Source organism: Struthio camelus, chromosome 9 (assembly GCF_040807025.1).
Source record: "Struthio camelus isolate bStrCam1 chromosome 9, bStrCam1.hap1, whole genome shotgun sequence".
NCBI classification, from domain to species: Eukaryota; Metazoa; Chordata; class Aves; order Struthioniformes; family Struthionidae; genus Struthio; species Struthio camelus.
Window position 1 is genome coordinate 26348581 of NC_090950.1, and position 13978 is coordinate 26362558.

General features: G+C 38.1%; 1 protein-coding gene and 1 long non-coding RNA gene across 9 annotated transcripts in view; both read right to left on the reverse strand.

The window, feature by feature from the left end:
- Positions 1 to 13978, reverse strand: part of NAALADL2 (N-acetylated alpha-linked acidic dipeptidase like 2) — a 524823-nt gene that overhangs the window by 441391 nt on the left and 69454 nt on the right. The window lies entirely within an intron of this gene.
- Positions 1790 to 12195, reverse strand: LOC104143329 (uncharacterized). The gene is made up of 3 exons (XR_693890.2): positions 12126 to 12195; positions 10945 to 11076; positions 1790 to 5500 (listed from the first exon to the last, which is right to left on the reverse strand). It is a non-coding gene; the product is annotated as an uncharacterized lncRNA (long non-coding RNA).

Here is a 13978-nt window from a genome sequence, read left to right on the forward strand (position 1 = left end):
CCTTTTCTGCTTTAAGTCAGTACCCTCGCTCTTCAAGCGTCTCTGAAAACAAGAGACAGAAGGGAGAATTTGCAGAAGGTACAAACATGAGTTAGCAGCTTAAGAGACTTTCTACCTTTTAAACTTCTCCTCCAGGTGATGAAATACTCATGAAGAAGTTTCCTTAATTCATACACTCTAGTTTTCAGACAACTAACTACTAGGAAACATTAATTCACTGGAGATCCTTCAACAACACTTCCACCGGCACATTACTTGATGGTAACAGCCTACATCTGTCTGTACCACTGTATCTGATGTAAAAAAAAAAAAAAAAAAAAAAAAAAAAAAAAAAAAAACCACACCACACACAAGTTATGGTTTGTTTGGTTTTTGGTTTTTTGAGTAGCTAGCAAGTCTTGTGTCAAGACGTCTAACAAAAAACCTGGTTTCAGCCACAATTCACATAGTCAAGGTGCGAGAGCGAACGCCCATACGAGATGGATCTTGTTTACTGACAGCGGCACAGTGCGTGGCAATGTCCAGAGGTCAGCTCGTTCCCTGCTTCGCCCCAGGTTAGCGGCAAACAGCTCCCTGACTCTTTCCAATTTGCATTGAGAGAAAATATTTTATGTGGCAAAAGGAACAGAAAACTAATAATTGCTCAGTTCGAGCTTTAAAGCTCAAATTCCTTAAGGATTTAAATTAATATGGCACCAGTACCGTCACCACACAAGTAACCCACTCAAGAGGTTCACTCATAATGAAGCAAGGAAAAGATGCATCCACCATACTGTAGCATTGACCACTGGTAACCAAACTCAACCCATGTATGGGGCCTAGGGTAAAAACTGATCTTTCTAAAAAAAGCAGATATAGCCAGACTCTTCCATAGCACCTTTGTGCAACATATGACCCTTCAAACCTTGACAGAGATATAGTAGTAACAGCTCAAATTTACCATTGTCCCCTTTTACTGCTCTTAACTCTAGACAAGCAAATTCCCCCTTAACTGAGGGCTAGGTTCATCTTTTATCCCTTCCGTCCACTCAGCACTCAAAGGTAAGAGGATTAATCAGAGGGTGACACAGATGTATTACACTTAGTGTTTGTTTAAAGTAAGCTCTCTCTGAGCTTCTCCTTTCTCACCTTATCGTTTTGCCTTAAATCGTACATTCATCTATAAAAGGGCTGCATATTCCATTAATCCTCTGCCCTGAGAGTCCTTATTTTTTGCTGTTTTTCAGCCACTTCGAAGGAGGGAAAGACCTCCTACAAACAGCAGAAATCACTGCAGACACTTTGCTTCTGCTATTCTTCCCTCAGCTGGCTGCAGGCTCCCTGCTCACCTTTCACAGTGGGGCTGGTAGTCCCAAATACTTCGCTTACCTATGCTCATAGGCACTACTTCTTATCCAAGGAAGAGCAGAATCTTTTTTGGCACCAACCTAATATTCAGCTTCTTTGAACAACGCAGAGTATCACCTTTTCTAGGCATCTCTTAACCTTCCCACAGAAAATAACAGGACTTACATTAAAGGTTCAGTAATTGCTGTTGTGTTTGAAACAAATGTTTCAGCTAAAGGCCAGTGAGCACAGTTTTAGCAAATTCCCTTAAAATGCTGGTAACAGAATTATGATTTTTGTTTGTTTCATTCTAGTAATATTTGCTCAATTCTAACCAATTATATATTATGAATTATAATACTATGCTTTAAAAGCAACAAAAATATTTCCCAGGAACCACTAGGTACCGTGCGTCAAACAACAAAATTCAAAACAAACTCACACAACAGAAAAAACAACCAAATTCAACAAATCCTTTCCCAATTCTAGGGGAATTTATTCAATTTCTTTCAGTCCAGAATACCAACACTTATTCAAATCTATCCACTTGGATTACCTAGAGAACAGCAGAAACAGCAAGGGAAAGAAAAGTTGGCCACTGTTTTACAGCATCGATAAGCAAAATGCACATTTTGGTTCTCTTTTCATTTTGGATAGTGCAATTTTAAAATCTGAAAATGACTGCAGTACAAGCCAAGATCTCAAAACCCAAGACTATGAAATATTTCATTCTAGCATTTTGCACACTAACTGAATGGGCTAAGTACAGAGGGTGAACAGACTCAGAAAACAAGCGGGGAAAGCCAGCCGGAGCAGTGCCGCCTTTTCATAGGTAACCGTGAAACCTGGTTGCCTTTATTTTTTATTTTTATTTTTATTTTTAAATAGAGAGAGAGAATACTTCTGTAATAGCTGCTCAGAAAGCTTGACTGGGAAAAGCAAAGGCAACTTACCAACAGCCAAGAACTGATTTAGACCTGGATTTAATGGAAGATTCTATTCAATCACCATAAAATCTGGTTTATGCCTAACAGCTTCTCAACTATTTTTGACCAGGGTAGCCTTATTCTGTAAATCAGACCATTTAGCTACTGCCTATCTCAGGTTTCTAATTTTGAATATTAGTTCTGCTGCACCACAATGCTACTGCTTTGCATAAACACTGCTCAAGTTTTAAAAATTAGTTATTATGACCACATCTTAGCAGTGTCACTCTGAATCTATAATGGCTAACAAAAATAATCAGATTTTAAAATTGCCTCTTGAAAACAATGTCATATGTCTGGTTGGTTAAATACTTAATAATTATTTAAATTCCATACTCTCTAGTTTTTGAAATATTGAGATTAGTCAAGTAAAAAATGGTTTTAAATTCAAGTACCGGAAATGCACATTTTGTGCACTTCATTTCATTTCACAGTCTCCAAGAGCTATTACAGTTTTTAATAAATTTGTATCTGAGATTTGAACTCAAACACTCATGCTCAAAAGGCACAAATTTATTAACTAAAAGACAACCAAAGTGGTAATAAAACGTATTCCCCAGTGGTATACTGCAAATGGACTGTAAAAATTACATTTTATTAATCCAGCTGCAATTAAAGAACAACAGCTGTCCCATTTGCATTGCAATGCCCCACTTTCAGGGAGATGACAAATACTGTTTGTTATTCATTATAAATTGCTGACTGTCAAACATTTTTCTTAGTCCAGTAGTGTTATCTCTTGGGCATGACTGCTTCTCTTTATGATTGCAAACCGAGTTCTCCTGGTATCATGGGATTTGCAAATGCTATGAGTCTTTTTTTTCTTCTAATGTTCCACATTTCAAAGAGAATGATAAATTTCTGCTGAAGCCAACAAAACTAAGCAACGCACGCATATACAGAGAAGTATCTGGCTGACAAGTTTTTATAGGTGTTATTGACAGTCACTTATTTTTCTACAATTAACAAACCGGTATCACAGCCTCAGTCTTTTTATTAATATAAGATGATCAAGTGTTTGGCAGGTGGAAAACGTCAAAACAGTGGCTAAAATTAGCCAAGAAACAGACAGCTATTGGTATTTATTATTAAGAAATACTAATTGAAATAACTTTTTTTCTTTGGAATGAATTAGTACTGCCTACTGCAGAGAAAATAAGGGCGTGATCCTGCTCTTATAAAACTCCCACATATTCCCATGCTCTGACTGTACAGCTGAAGTACATTTAGTGCTCTGTAAGCAGTAAGAGAATTACAAAAACATTACAGCAAGGTAAAACCTATATAATTCCTGCAAAGAGATACAAAGGCATAATAGCTCAGTAAATGTAGTATATAATAATCATAAACATCAGCATTCTGTTGCGCACGTCAGAAAATCCCAACCAACTCAGCTTCGCTACGGTCTTAATGGTTCTAGCTCCAATGCTAGAAAGGCTTTAGAAACGTTTAAAATTCCGTTTAATTGAAGTACTATCCACAGTCTACAAAGGAATCTAAGAAACATTAGCTTAGTTTTTGACAAGTTTTCTAGCCATCTAGTAAGTACAGCACCAACCGCTACCTCAAATAAATATCATGCTGAAGTCTTAAGCCTTATGTTGCAGATGAAAAAAAAGCAACTGTAAGTTGGTTAATCATTTGAAAAACCTGGGATAAGAGTACACAAGGGACAAAAAATAAGCAACTATGTGGCATATCTGGAACATAAACAATATTTGAGAATTACATTTTACAAAAATAAATACTTACTTTTAAGACTTTTCAAAGTTTGCTTTAAATATACCTCTTAAAAAATACAGGCATAGAGTCTGGTTTACCACTGTATGTGCTTTAGGAAACTGTTTACAGCTATATAAAAAGTTAGCAATGAGAATGCTGATGCGTTAAAATGACTTCGTAATGTTACAAGGAGCTGCACAAACAGCAGCAAAAATGTCAGGCCTGCAGGCTATACGTCTCCCCATTGCACCAAATCTTTACGCTTAAGGCCTCCCCTAAGATTACAACAAAATTTCTATCGACTTCACCAGACTATGAACGTCGGAGCACTCGGGCCGAGTGTCTGAGACTGCACTGAGCCCACTGATACAGGTGGGATACAGTTTGGTGAAAGTTTGGTCACTCTAATTTAGGTAAAAATGCTGCCACATACCACGCTTTACCTATAAACATGCGGTCATCCTCTACTCCTGCCAAAGAGCGTAATGAACTTACCAGACTAGCAGCAAAATAAAAATAGTTTAATTTGGGCAAGGCTTCCTTACAAGGGGAAGCTTTTCCCCTTCATTTATATCCTTTTAGTTTAGATAAATAAAAAGCCAGCCCTGTCATTTCTCCCCTGGTAGCCACTGCATTTTTCTTTACTTTCACAAATGGAGTCTCCCTCATGCATTAAAAAAAAAAAAAAAACCCTACTTTTCTGACTTACCTACACTCTCTCAGATATTCAATAAAGTTCACTGGTAAGTGGCAGCGGCTATGTATCTATTTTTCAAAAGTGCATGGAAAGCCAACAACATGGCACGTAATAAGGATGCTTGAAGGGCTTTCTCCTCCTTGTTACAGGAGTAGGATTTATCATTCCTTACTGATGGCATAAAAATAATCATTCCTTCTGGAATAAAAATACAATCCAGGTAGCTATAACAGTGTTATTTACTTATAAAGTATTAGTAAGCCCAGCAATTTTTTTCTGTTGTATCACATTTTCTAAGTTAATATTTCAACCTGGCAGTTCTTATTCGCTAGGTATAGTAAATGGCTTCGGAGAGTTGCCTTTAAGATCACAGGAATAAGCTTTGACCTGCAGACACGAAGGCTGGTTTGCAAATATGCTTTTACTCTCATATTTTCCAAACCCAACACTGAATTTGATGATCTGTAAAAGTTTGCACGTAGAGCCGATGCAGGACCTTTTGTCCGTGTAAAATGTCTCTCCGTCTTTACTGAAATCCTACTAAATCCATCAAAAGGTCTCTGCGGACGTGACAGCCTTCGCTGAGCTTTCTGCTGTCTTCAAATCTCACGCACACCGTGGCATTTTCAGGATCTGAAACGCCTGTTATGAAGGTTTCTTGCTGACCCAAAGCAGCTTCACAGCATGTTACATCTGAAAATGGAGAAGAGTAGAGCAAAGATTGCCCATTTCCAGAGCTTCTGAAGGAAAGAGCAGGGGACATCCAGACCTAAGACCAAGTCAGAGAGAAAGGAAGAAAGGAGCAGGGAAAAAGCATTTAAGCAGCAAAGAAGAAAACGACAGCAAAACGTTTACTTTCGTAACTTCACAGAAACAAAAACAAACAGTCATGCAGGAACATTAGATGGAGGCAGAGGACTAATTTTAATCAGCATTTGAATACCTCAACATTGCATTTACTACTTGCCACATGAGCTCCGCTTCCTTATAACCTTGCCTCCAATATAATCTCTAATAAAAGCAAACTGTTAAGAATAAGTAGAAGAGTGCTAGTTACTTTATAACGAACTAGGACAAGAGTCATGAACTGCCACTACAGGACCACAAAGCTAAACTGACCCGTCTAGCTAAAGAAAGGAGCGTTCTTTTCCCCACAATATTGTATTCAACCCTAAACTGATTTCAGTGCAGAGCATAACAAAACTCCATTAACTTATTATGCAGAACCTTTAAAAACGTCGTGCACCTTGAACACTGGAGTACGTGGAGAGACTGAGCACTGCTCATATCAAAAACCTACTTCTTACAGACTGTTGGGGGAGGGAACTTGGTGCATTTCTTCTCATCCGGAATTAAAAAAAAAACAAAAAAAACACACACACACGGGAATGATCTTTGCTTGAAGAAGTAATTTACAGCTTACGCAGACCAAAAGCCCGCAAATCCTACCTTAGAGGAGAAAGCACAGCGCAATCGCCTGTCAGGACTGTCTCCAAGTTCCCGTGCCAAGCACAACGCGCTGCTTGCTGTTCCAGGCTATGCTAAAAAGTACAGGCTACCCCCAAGTACGTACTCTTTCCAAAACTGTTTGCTAGAGAGAACTTTTATTTTCACCATATGAAGTTCAGCATTGCCACGGTTGTTGCTCAGTGAAATATTTTTTTAAAGGACCTGAAGCATCACAGTTGCTTTCCATTAAGTGAAACATTTGGAAACTTCAGATAAGCTGGGGTGGGGGGAAGCGTAGGGCCTAAATGTAAGAAAGCCCAGCAGGCTCTCACACATTAGAGCAGTGTGGGTTCCTGCAGCCGGCTCTCAAAGAACCCAAATGCAACAATAATGATCTTGGCACAGGGCATTTCCTGCAGATTAAGGACCAGCAGGGAGGAGCTGATGGCCCACAGCCGGCCAAGGGCCATTAACCCCAGCCAGTCATTAATCCCCAGGAAATGCCCCATGCCAAGATCATTTTCTTATTTCAAAATGAAAAGCAGCAGAGACTACGCAGGTTTTTTTGTTTTGTTTCTTTTCTTAAATGAATGATGCTATTTAACGGCTATCTCCAGGGTATAACACCTATGTAAGTTAACCAACTATAGTTTAACTACAAGAGTCGAGAGCACAGCCCCGGCCAAGCGCGTGACCCAAGCTGGAAACAGGCTCTGTGTTGTACCCATGGCTGACAGCAGCCGGGGAGGGCTGCACCTCTATCCCTTACTCAAAACCCCCCAAAACACGCTGACCTCTTATCACGAGCAAGGAGGCTGCAGCGAGCTGTATGTAATCATCCCCAAGTGTGCTATTGGGCACGTTCTCAGGAACAAGGGGCACGTATCAGCCTTGTCGGGGGCGGGGGGGGAAGAAGCAGCTAGGATTTTACTCTAGAGTTGATACAGTTCCACACACTTTACGTAATTCTTCAAAGAAAACGAACAGTTATCGTATTTATCGCCACTGACGTCGATTAATCCTGTTGGTACATCACACTTCCCAAAAATTGTGTCCCAGAAGTCACCTTACCAAAATAATCCAAAACAGTCCAATTTGCATGGATGATTTCCTAAAAGCTGTCATTTTATAGCAAGCACACATGTATTAGTGTAGATGTAAAATAAACAAGATAAAACAGAATAGTAAACCTATGTTTACAAGTTGACCTGTCACTATGAATAAGCCTTTTGTAATCCTTTGTTAATACGTACTTCGAGTGCTTCACTATGGTGTTACTCCAACATGGCTAACAAAAAAAGCATGGCTGGAGTTTTCCCTCAGAGCTCACAATACGTATTTATGTGCATTTATGGTATTCGCTACGACAGTCCTTACGTACCTTAGAGTTCTGATGTAGTTATCCACAAGTGCCCTTGAACACAAGTCTTTTGAAGGTAGGAAACTCTGGAAGTGATTTTTCAAAAGGTGTTAGGCAAATGTGTGTCTCTGACGTGCTGAGCCCTGTCAACATGCTGAAATTCCCACAGCCTATCACAAAACCAACTCTGAGAGCAGCATTTGCCAAATCCCACGAAATACGTGTTTTTAGAAATATTTTTATTATATTGACAATATTGGGATGCAAGGAGGGGAAGCCTTGCAGGGTTTAGTGCATCTCCAGTTTATCATGATTGCTATTGTGGAGTCCAATTTCGTTTGCTTATTTTTCATACAATTAAGAGATTTTCATTATATAAAGACCCTCCTGTGTCTTATAAATTAAATGAGGGCTTGGGAGAAAAAAGATAAACTAGAACAAAAATATTGAGTTATTAATCTCCAAGAAATTTTATCTGGGAGATTTACAAGTTCTCTCTTAACTAAGTTACTGAAATAGTCAAAAAAAAAAAAAAAAAAAAAGCCTTCATTTCTCAGGAGCACATTTTCCTTCTCCTTTGCTTCAGCAATCATAAATTGACCCATTGTTTCGGAGGCCATGAAAGACACTTCCTACCTCTCTATGTTAATTCTCAGCTGTACGGAGTGGACAACCTACTACATCTCTCTCTCAGTCAGTCAATATTTTTCACCTTATAGTTTTAAGCTAAGCTTACCGCATGGAGTATTCTCCCTCTTGCAGTCTCTTCCTCCTCTTCCATAAATTGCTCTTTTCAAGTATTACACTAACTGAAATTAGATTTTTCTATACTAGAAGAGAACGAAAATGTGTTTTTATTTAGCAGGAAACTGTTCAGTTACTCGCTCCTGCAGTCCCTAATCTTACAGAAGGTTAATAAGCATCCTCCCCCCACAAAGAAAAGAGAACATGTCGTACTTTGAAGCATCAGGCTCTCATCAACAAGACGCTATGTGATCAAAGGCAAATGATCCTAGAACTCTTTAAACAAGTGCCTGCTGTCCTCCAGTTATATATAATTTACTAGAAATAAAAATAATTCATGGAAACAATTCAATGAATAAAGCCAAAAATGCTTTTGCAGGAATTTGTTGCCCAGCTGCTGCAAAGGTCAGGTCTTCCAGCCTGTTGATTAGCTTGGTACATTTCTTTCTACACAAAGCAGAGTTGCAGGTTTTTCCTTTATTAACAAGCAAGTAAAGGAAGTTATAAAAAGCACGTAGATTATTATTACGGTTTTCACAGGGATGAGGATAGTATCACAAATCACAATACAGTACCAATTTTGCTCTCTTCTTCCAAAGATGTATCCAAAAGCCACATAAACTTGAATACATCCTTCAAAACACAGCATTTTTAGCCTCTTGTCCAGCTAATTATCACAAGCCTTCTACAGATGCTTATCAAATTGGCAAAAGCAGTTCCTAAGTCTTCCATAAACAAGCACATCACAATAGCCCCTTTTCTCAGAATACTTGCCCTAATAATAAAGCAACTAGATTTCTTTCTGAAAACCTGTATCCGCTGTGCTGCAGATCTCCACACAGACAAGCCTCTCCTTCAAAACACCTGAAAAATGGCAATAAGTATACAAGGGGAAAAAATAGCAGATCCTTTAGGATTTGATTTTCCAGGTTCATCTTCACTGTTGAATGAAAATTACTACAGCATACACCATGCAGGACTGGATTTCAAAAGTAGTCCAAACATTTAGACTTTAGGCCAATTTAAGTATTCTAACAGCTGAAATCTTGTCAGTAGCGTCTAAATCAGCTCACTTAAAACTTGCATGAGAGTTTCCAAATGAGTTGTGGGAGTGTTTTTGTGTCCCACCAACTCTATTTCTAAATCGCACTGCCACCATCATATCTCTACAAGGACATGTTCACATGCACATCCAAACGTGTGCAACAATGAAGAGCTTTCTAATATCTTCAGCCATTATCACAATGTTTAACATAATAAATTTAACAAATAAAGATGATAATTCAATGGACCACTGCTCCTTGTTTCTCCCCAATTTATTTCTAGCAGCTTGGAATGACATTACCATAATCCACTAAGTATAAAGGTAACCATATCAAACTTAATTTAAGCACTTAACTGTATTTTAAAAAGCACCTTCCTATTGACAAGTCATTGTACTGCTGTAGACCTTGTCAAGCTGTCTGGGAAAAGTTGAAGACATACTATATATTATGATGCATGAAAGAGGCCAACCTAAAGGAATAAGGGGCAAAATTCTGCTCTCTTATTCTGTAATAAATCTAGTAAAATTCCACTGGTTTTGGCTAGAAGTATTTCTGTCCAAGATATCCTGCAAACAAGTCATTTTTCTTACTCATGGAAAATGCCATACAACAGATTCTATGCCCTGTTTTGCAAAACAGATACCAGATTTTTCCATATTACCTTATTCTGGAATAACGCCGCTGATATTTGCAGACTATCTCTGGCGAATTGGCCATGGGAGTTCAGAAAACGTATTAAAAAACTCTGTCATGCCTATCTAACCTGAAAAAAGTTTGCCAAAAATCTAAAAGCATGCCCACAAAAACTGCCAGCCACAAATACACATTTTTTTTTGTTAATATACAATATTCAGCTAGAAGATAGAAAATCCTAGACAAAGTAAGACCACTCAGTTTAAATTTGAAATTGAAATCTTAATATTAAATTGGATATATTAAAATCTACTGCAATACAGATTACAATAACCAATCACTATTTAGCATGGATTTTTTTCCCCTACTACCATTAATCAACCTCATCCTTCATTAGAAATAGCTCTTTTTGTAGAGAATGTAATGGTCCCAGATAAGAACACAGTTATTACTTTCATACAGTAATCAGACCACCCTCATGTGCATCTTTAATTCTCTCAGCCTAATATATTGAAATTTCTGGGTCAAAATTAGAAAATACAGCAATAAACGGTTGACAGAACAGTGTTCAGAGCAAAGTTTAAATATTTATTCTTTCAGTGTAATCTTGGAATGCTAGCAAAAAAAAAATGCATACTCTGCAATAGAAAAACATTTTTCTCTGCTACCTGCAGTATTTTCAGTTACTTACAATATTTTTTGTGCTACAGTATTCCAGGGTACAAGAGAACTTAAAATTTTAAAAAGCTGAAGAATTTAGAAGCACAAATTCCAGATGAAATTTGCCAGGAACTATACACCCAAATTCCAGTGAAATCCTTCTTGGGGATCCTCTGACGTAAAAAAACACCACCACCACATCTTCGGGACGCGGTTTCATTGACCTCTCTACTGAGCAATCTCACAGGTCATTCTCAGATTTCTGAAGGGTTACATTTTTGCTATTTGGTGAATACACTTAAATGCAAGAAAAAGTGAGACCTGGAGTTGTATGGGGTGCATCCACCTGAGGGACACATCTTCTGTCGTCAAATTTTAAGTATCTTCCTTTAGCTTTGAGCTGAGGAGCCACAATGGAGGATTTCCAGTAGAAAAGAACACCGCATACCTTGCCTGGGAAAGAAGAAACTTTGTTTTCCATTATACAGTACTAGAAAGAAGTGTAATAAAATGAGCTTTCTAGAAGGTGTTTTCTTAGGTATTATCAGTTTTTCAATGTTGGTAAGTTTGTCTTATGTCAGAATGGAACTAATTCAAGTTCCATTAGTGCTCTAGTGCAAGAAGGATCACTAGAGCATACCAAAAAACGAATGAAACCATTCTCAAAAGCTAACAAGGAAGACACACACAAACAACAAAACTCCACACAACTCTATTATAAAGACAAATTGTGTTGCCTGCAGCTTTCCTCTGAAGGGCAAATATTCTAAGTCAAAGAAATTGCTCTTTGAAAGGCGACAATAACAGTCACTGGATACAGAAATGTTCTGCCCAACAATTTTGGGCAGAAAGGACCAATGACAGCTTTTCTCATTCCTAGCTGGGAACTCAAGGCCAAGTGTCATACTAAGATAATAACATGCTGAAATCAGAATATTGAAAAGCAGCATGAAAGTGACAAAGAACTTGCACAAAAACCAAGAAATTGCAATGTTTTAGTGCAACTGCAGCCCAAGATGATTTAGGGAAGTGATCAAATTAGTTTCAGCATCTTTGTTCCTCTAATTTATCAATCTGCAATTACTGTCATTGTCATAACAATTTGTATCAATTGTAATTTACCAAATTAAAAAGGAGGCAGATGCTAAAACTCAAGTGATGTAATTACATGTAAAAACATGATTGATATTGTGTGTATTCCATTTATTCATGACTCAAAGTGGACAGTTCCTACTAAACGTGCATGGAGACAGAATTTCATATCCCTCTATTTCTTCCCCCTGCAAAAAAAAAAAAAGCCAACATGCAAAAAACCTTAACTACAGAAAAAAAAGTGTTGTTTTGTCAATGTTAATATTGCTGATTCTTAGCATACAATGGCTTTTCCTGAGCAGGTTTTTTTTTTTTTTTTTTTTTTTTTAAAGTAAGAGAATTCAGCAGAGTCAGATTCAACAGTAAAATAACCATAAGAAAAAAAATTAAAAATCAGTAATTACACTGACCTGTGCATTTCCACTAAGAATGCAGTTTTCTGAGCAGTTACCCTGATTGAATGCAGAGCACAACTTTTACAGCCCCTTTGAGCCTTTGGCTGCCAGGAATGGCTGCTGATATAGGGCACCCCTACAGGTGCCAATAGTTGGCTGGGAAACAGAGAAGCAGCAAATCTGCTCCAACATTTATGTGCCACATGCTGTCAGTCACTCTCTCCAGAGCCCAGCCTCCAAAGTCTCCTTCATCGATTTTGAAAAAGATTCACTAACCCCAAAATATCCAGTTTCCTCAGTAAGTTTTCTCAAATCAACACTGCCACCTTCCACTTAACCAAGTACTCGCATCTCTTTTAGTTAATTGACATCCTTGCTTTTACTTCTACTAACATTGCTATACCTGAGACAAAAAAACAACCTTCGCTATCTTCCATGTTACACTCCTACTTGACCTCAAGAGCGCAAAATCCGAGTTGTCCTCTCGTCTTCCAAACCTTGTTGTAAGAAGAAATGCAACTGAAAGATTGTTTTGCCTCTCAATCGCATCCCAATTATTCAACACACAGAACAATCCTGGAGCCACTCAAGTCTCGTTTTTGTTCTGTAAATAATCCAAGCAATTAGCATCAAGGATGCCCCCCCCCCCCCCATCAAAAAGGACGTCACTGTGATTTGCTTCCTGCCTTCTGCATTTCCACACTATCAGAATGACTCATTTGTCAACATAATTTTTCCACAAATTAGATTGTGTGGAAGAGAAATATTACTCTCCAAGTACTGCTTTTTTTTTTTTTTTTTAAATAGAAACTGAGACTGAAAAAGGACTGAAGGACCTGCCTGTGGCCGCAGACATACAATATGTTGTGGTTTCCACAATTCTTGGCTGGTCTTTTTAAGTACGTTTTTTTAACTCATGCTTTTTCCCCCACCCCTCTCCTTTTCCATCTGCAAAGCAAATACTGCAACCCACTTGCAAATCTTTCAAAAACCTACACTGAACACATAAGCTGATAAGTATTGCACACTTGCGCAAAACAAACAGGTGAACCAGTGAATTTATTACACCGCAGTTTATCACATGGTTGTTCTGAGCATTATGACATTTTAAAAAGGTAGGAAGCGCAAAAAAGTATGATATGGGCAAGGATCTGTTTGCTTCATTGCAAACTTTCAGGCTTTGCCTCCGTCAGCTGAATAGCTCAGTTCAGGTTCTTGTGTCGAAATTCTGTTTTTACAAACAAATAAATCTGAAGAAACATAAGAAAATTGGACTTTAGTTTTCTGTCCTAGCTGATTAAGTAGCCATGCAGTCTGACATTCCCATTTCCTTTGACAGCCTCTTTTCCTATTTGTGTCTGCGTCTCTCCACGTTTCCTCTCTTAAGAGCAGGAAACACTCCTAAAAAAATTTAACTAGCATGTCAGTCATGCAATATAGCTTTTAATAGATTCCGATAGTAAACTTTTCATCTGGATGCAAAATAAATAGGCAGGCTTTTAGATAGCCCAAGGAACCATGCATCCAGCTCAGCTTGCAAACAGCTTGATAGGTACACATAAGAAAAAAAATGTTCACCTCTAAATAAGAAATGCTTTAAAAGTAATTTAAAATTATTTCACTACTTTTTAAATATGCTTTAATAACCTGCTGCTTGTATAGGGAACTACCCCATCAAGCCCACGTGTAAGAGAAAGCAGACATTTATTTCGTGACACAACAAGTCTTTCAGGTTTCCACCATCCACAGAAAAGTTTGAAGCACTTAGCCACTACTAAGCCCAAGTTGCTGGCTTATATTTTAAAGGGAGTTTGGGATTCACACTTAGTAAGCTCAAGCACCAATCATCAAGGAGAAAAACTTGAAGT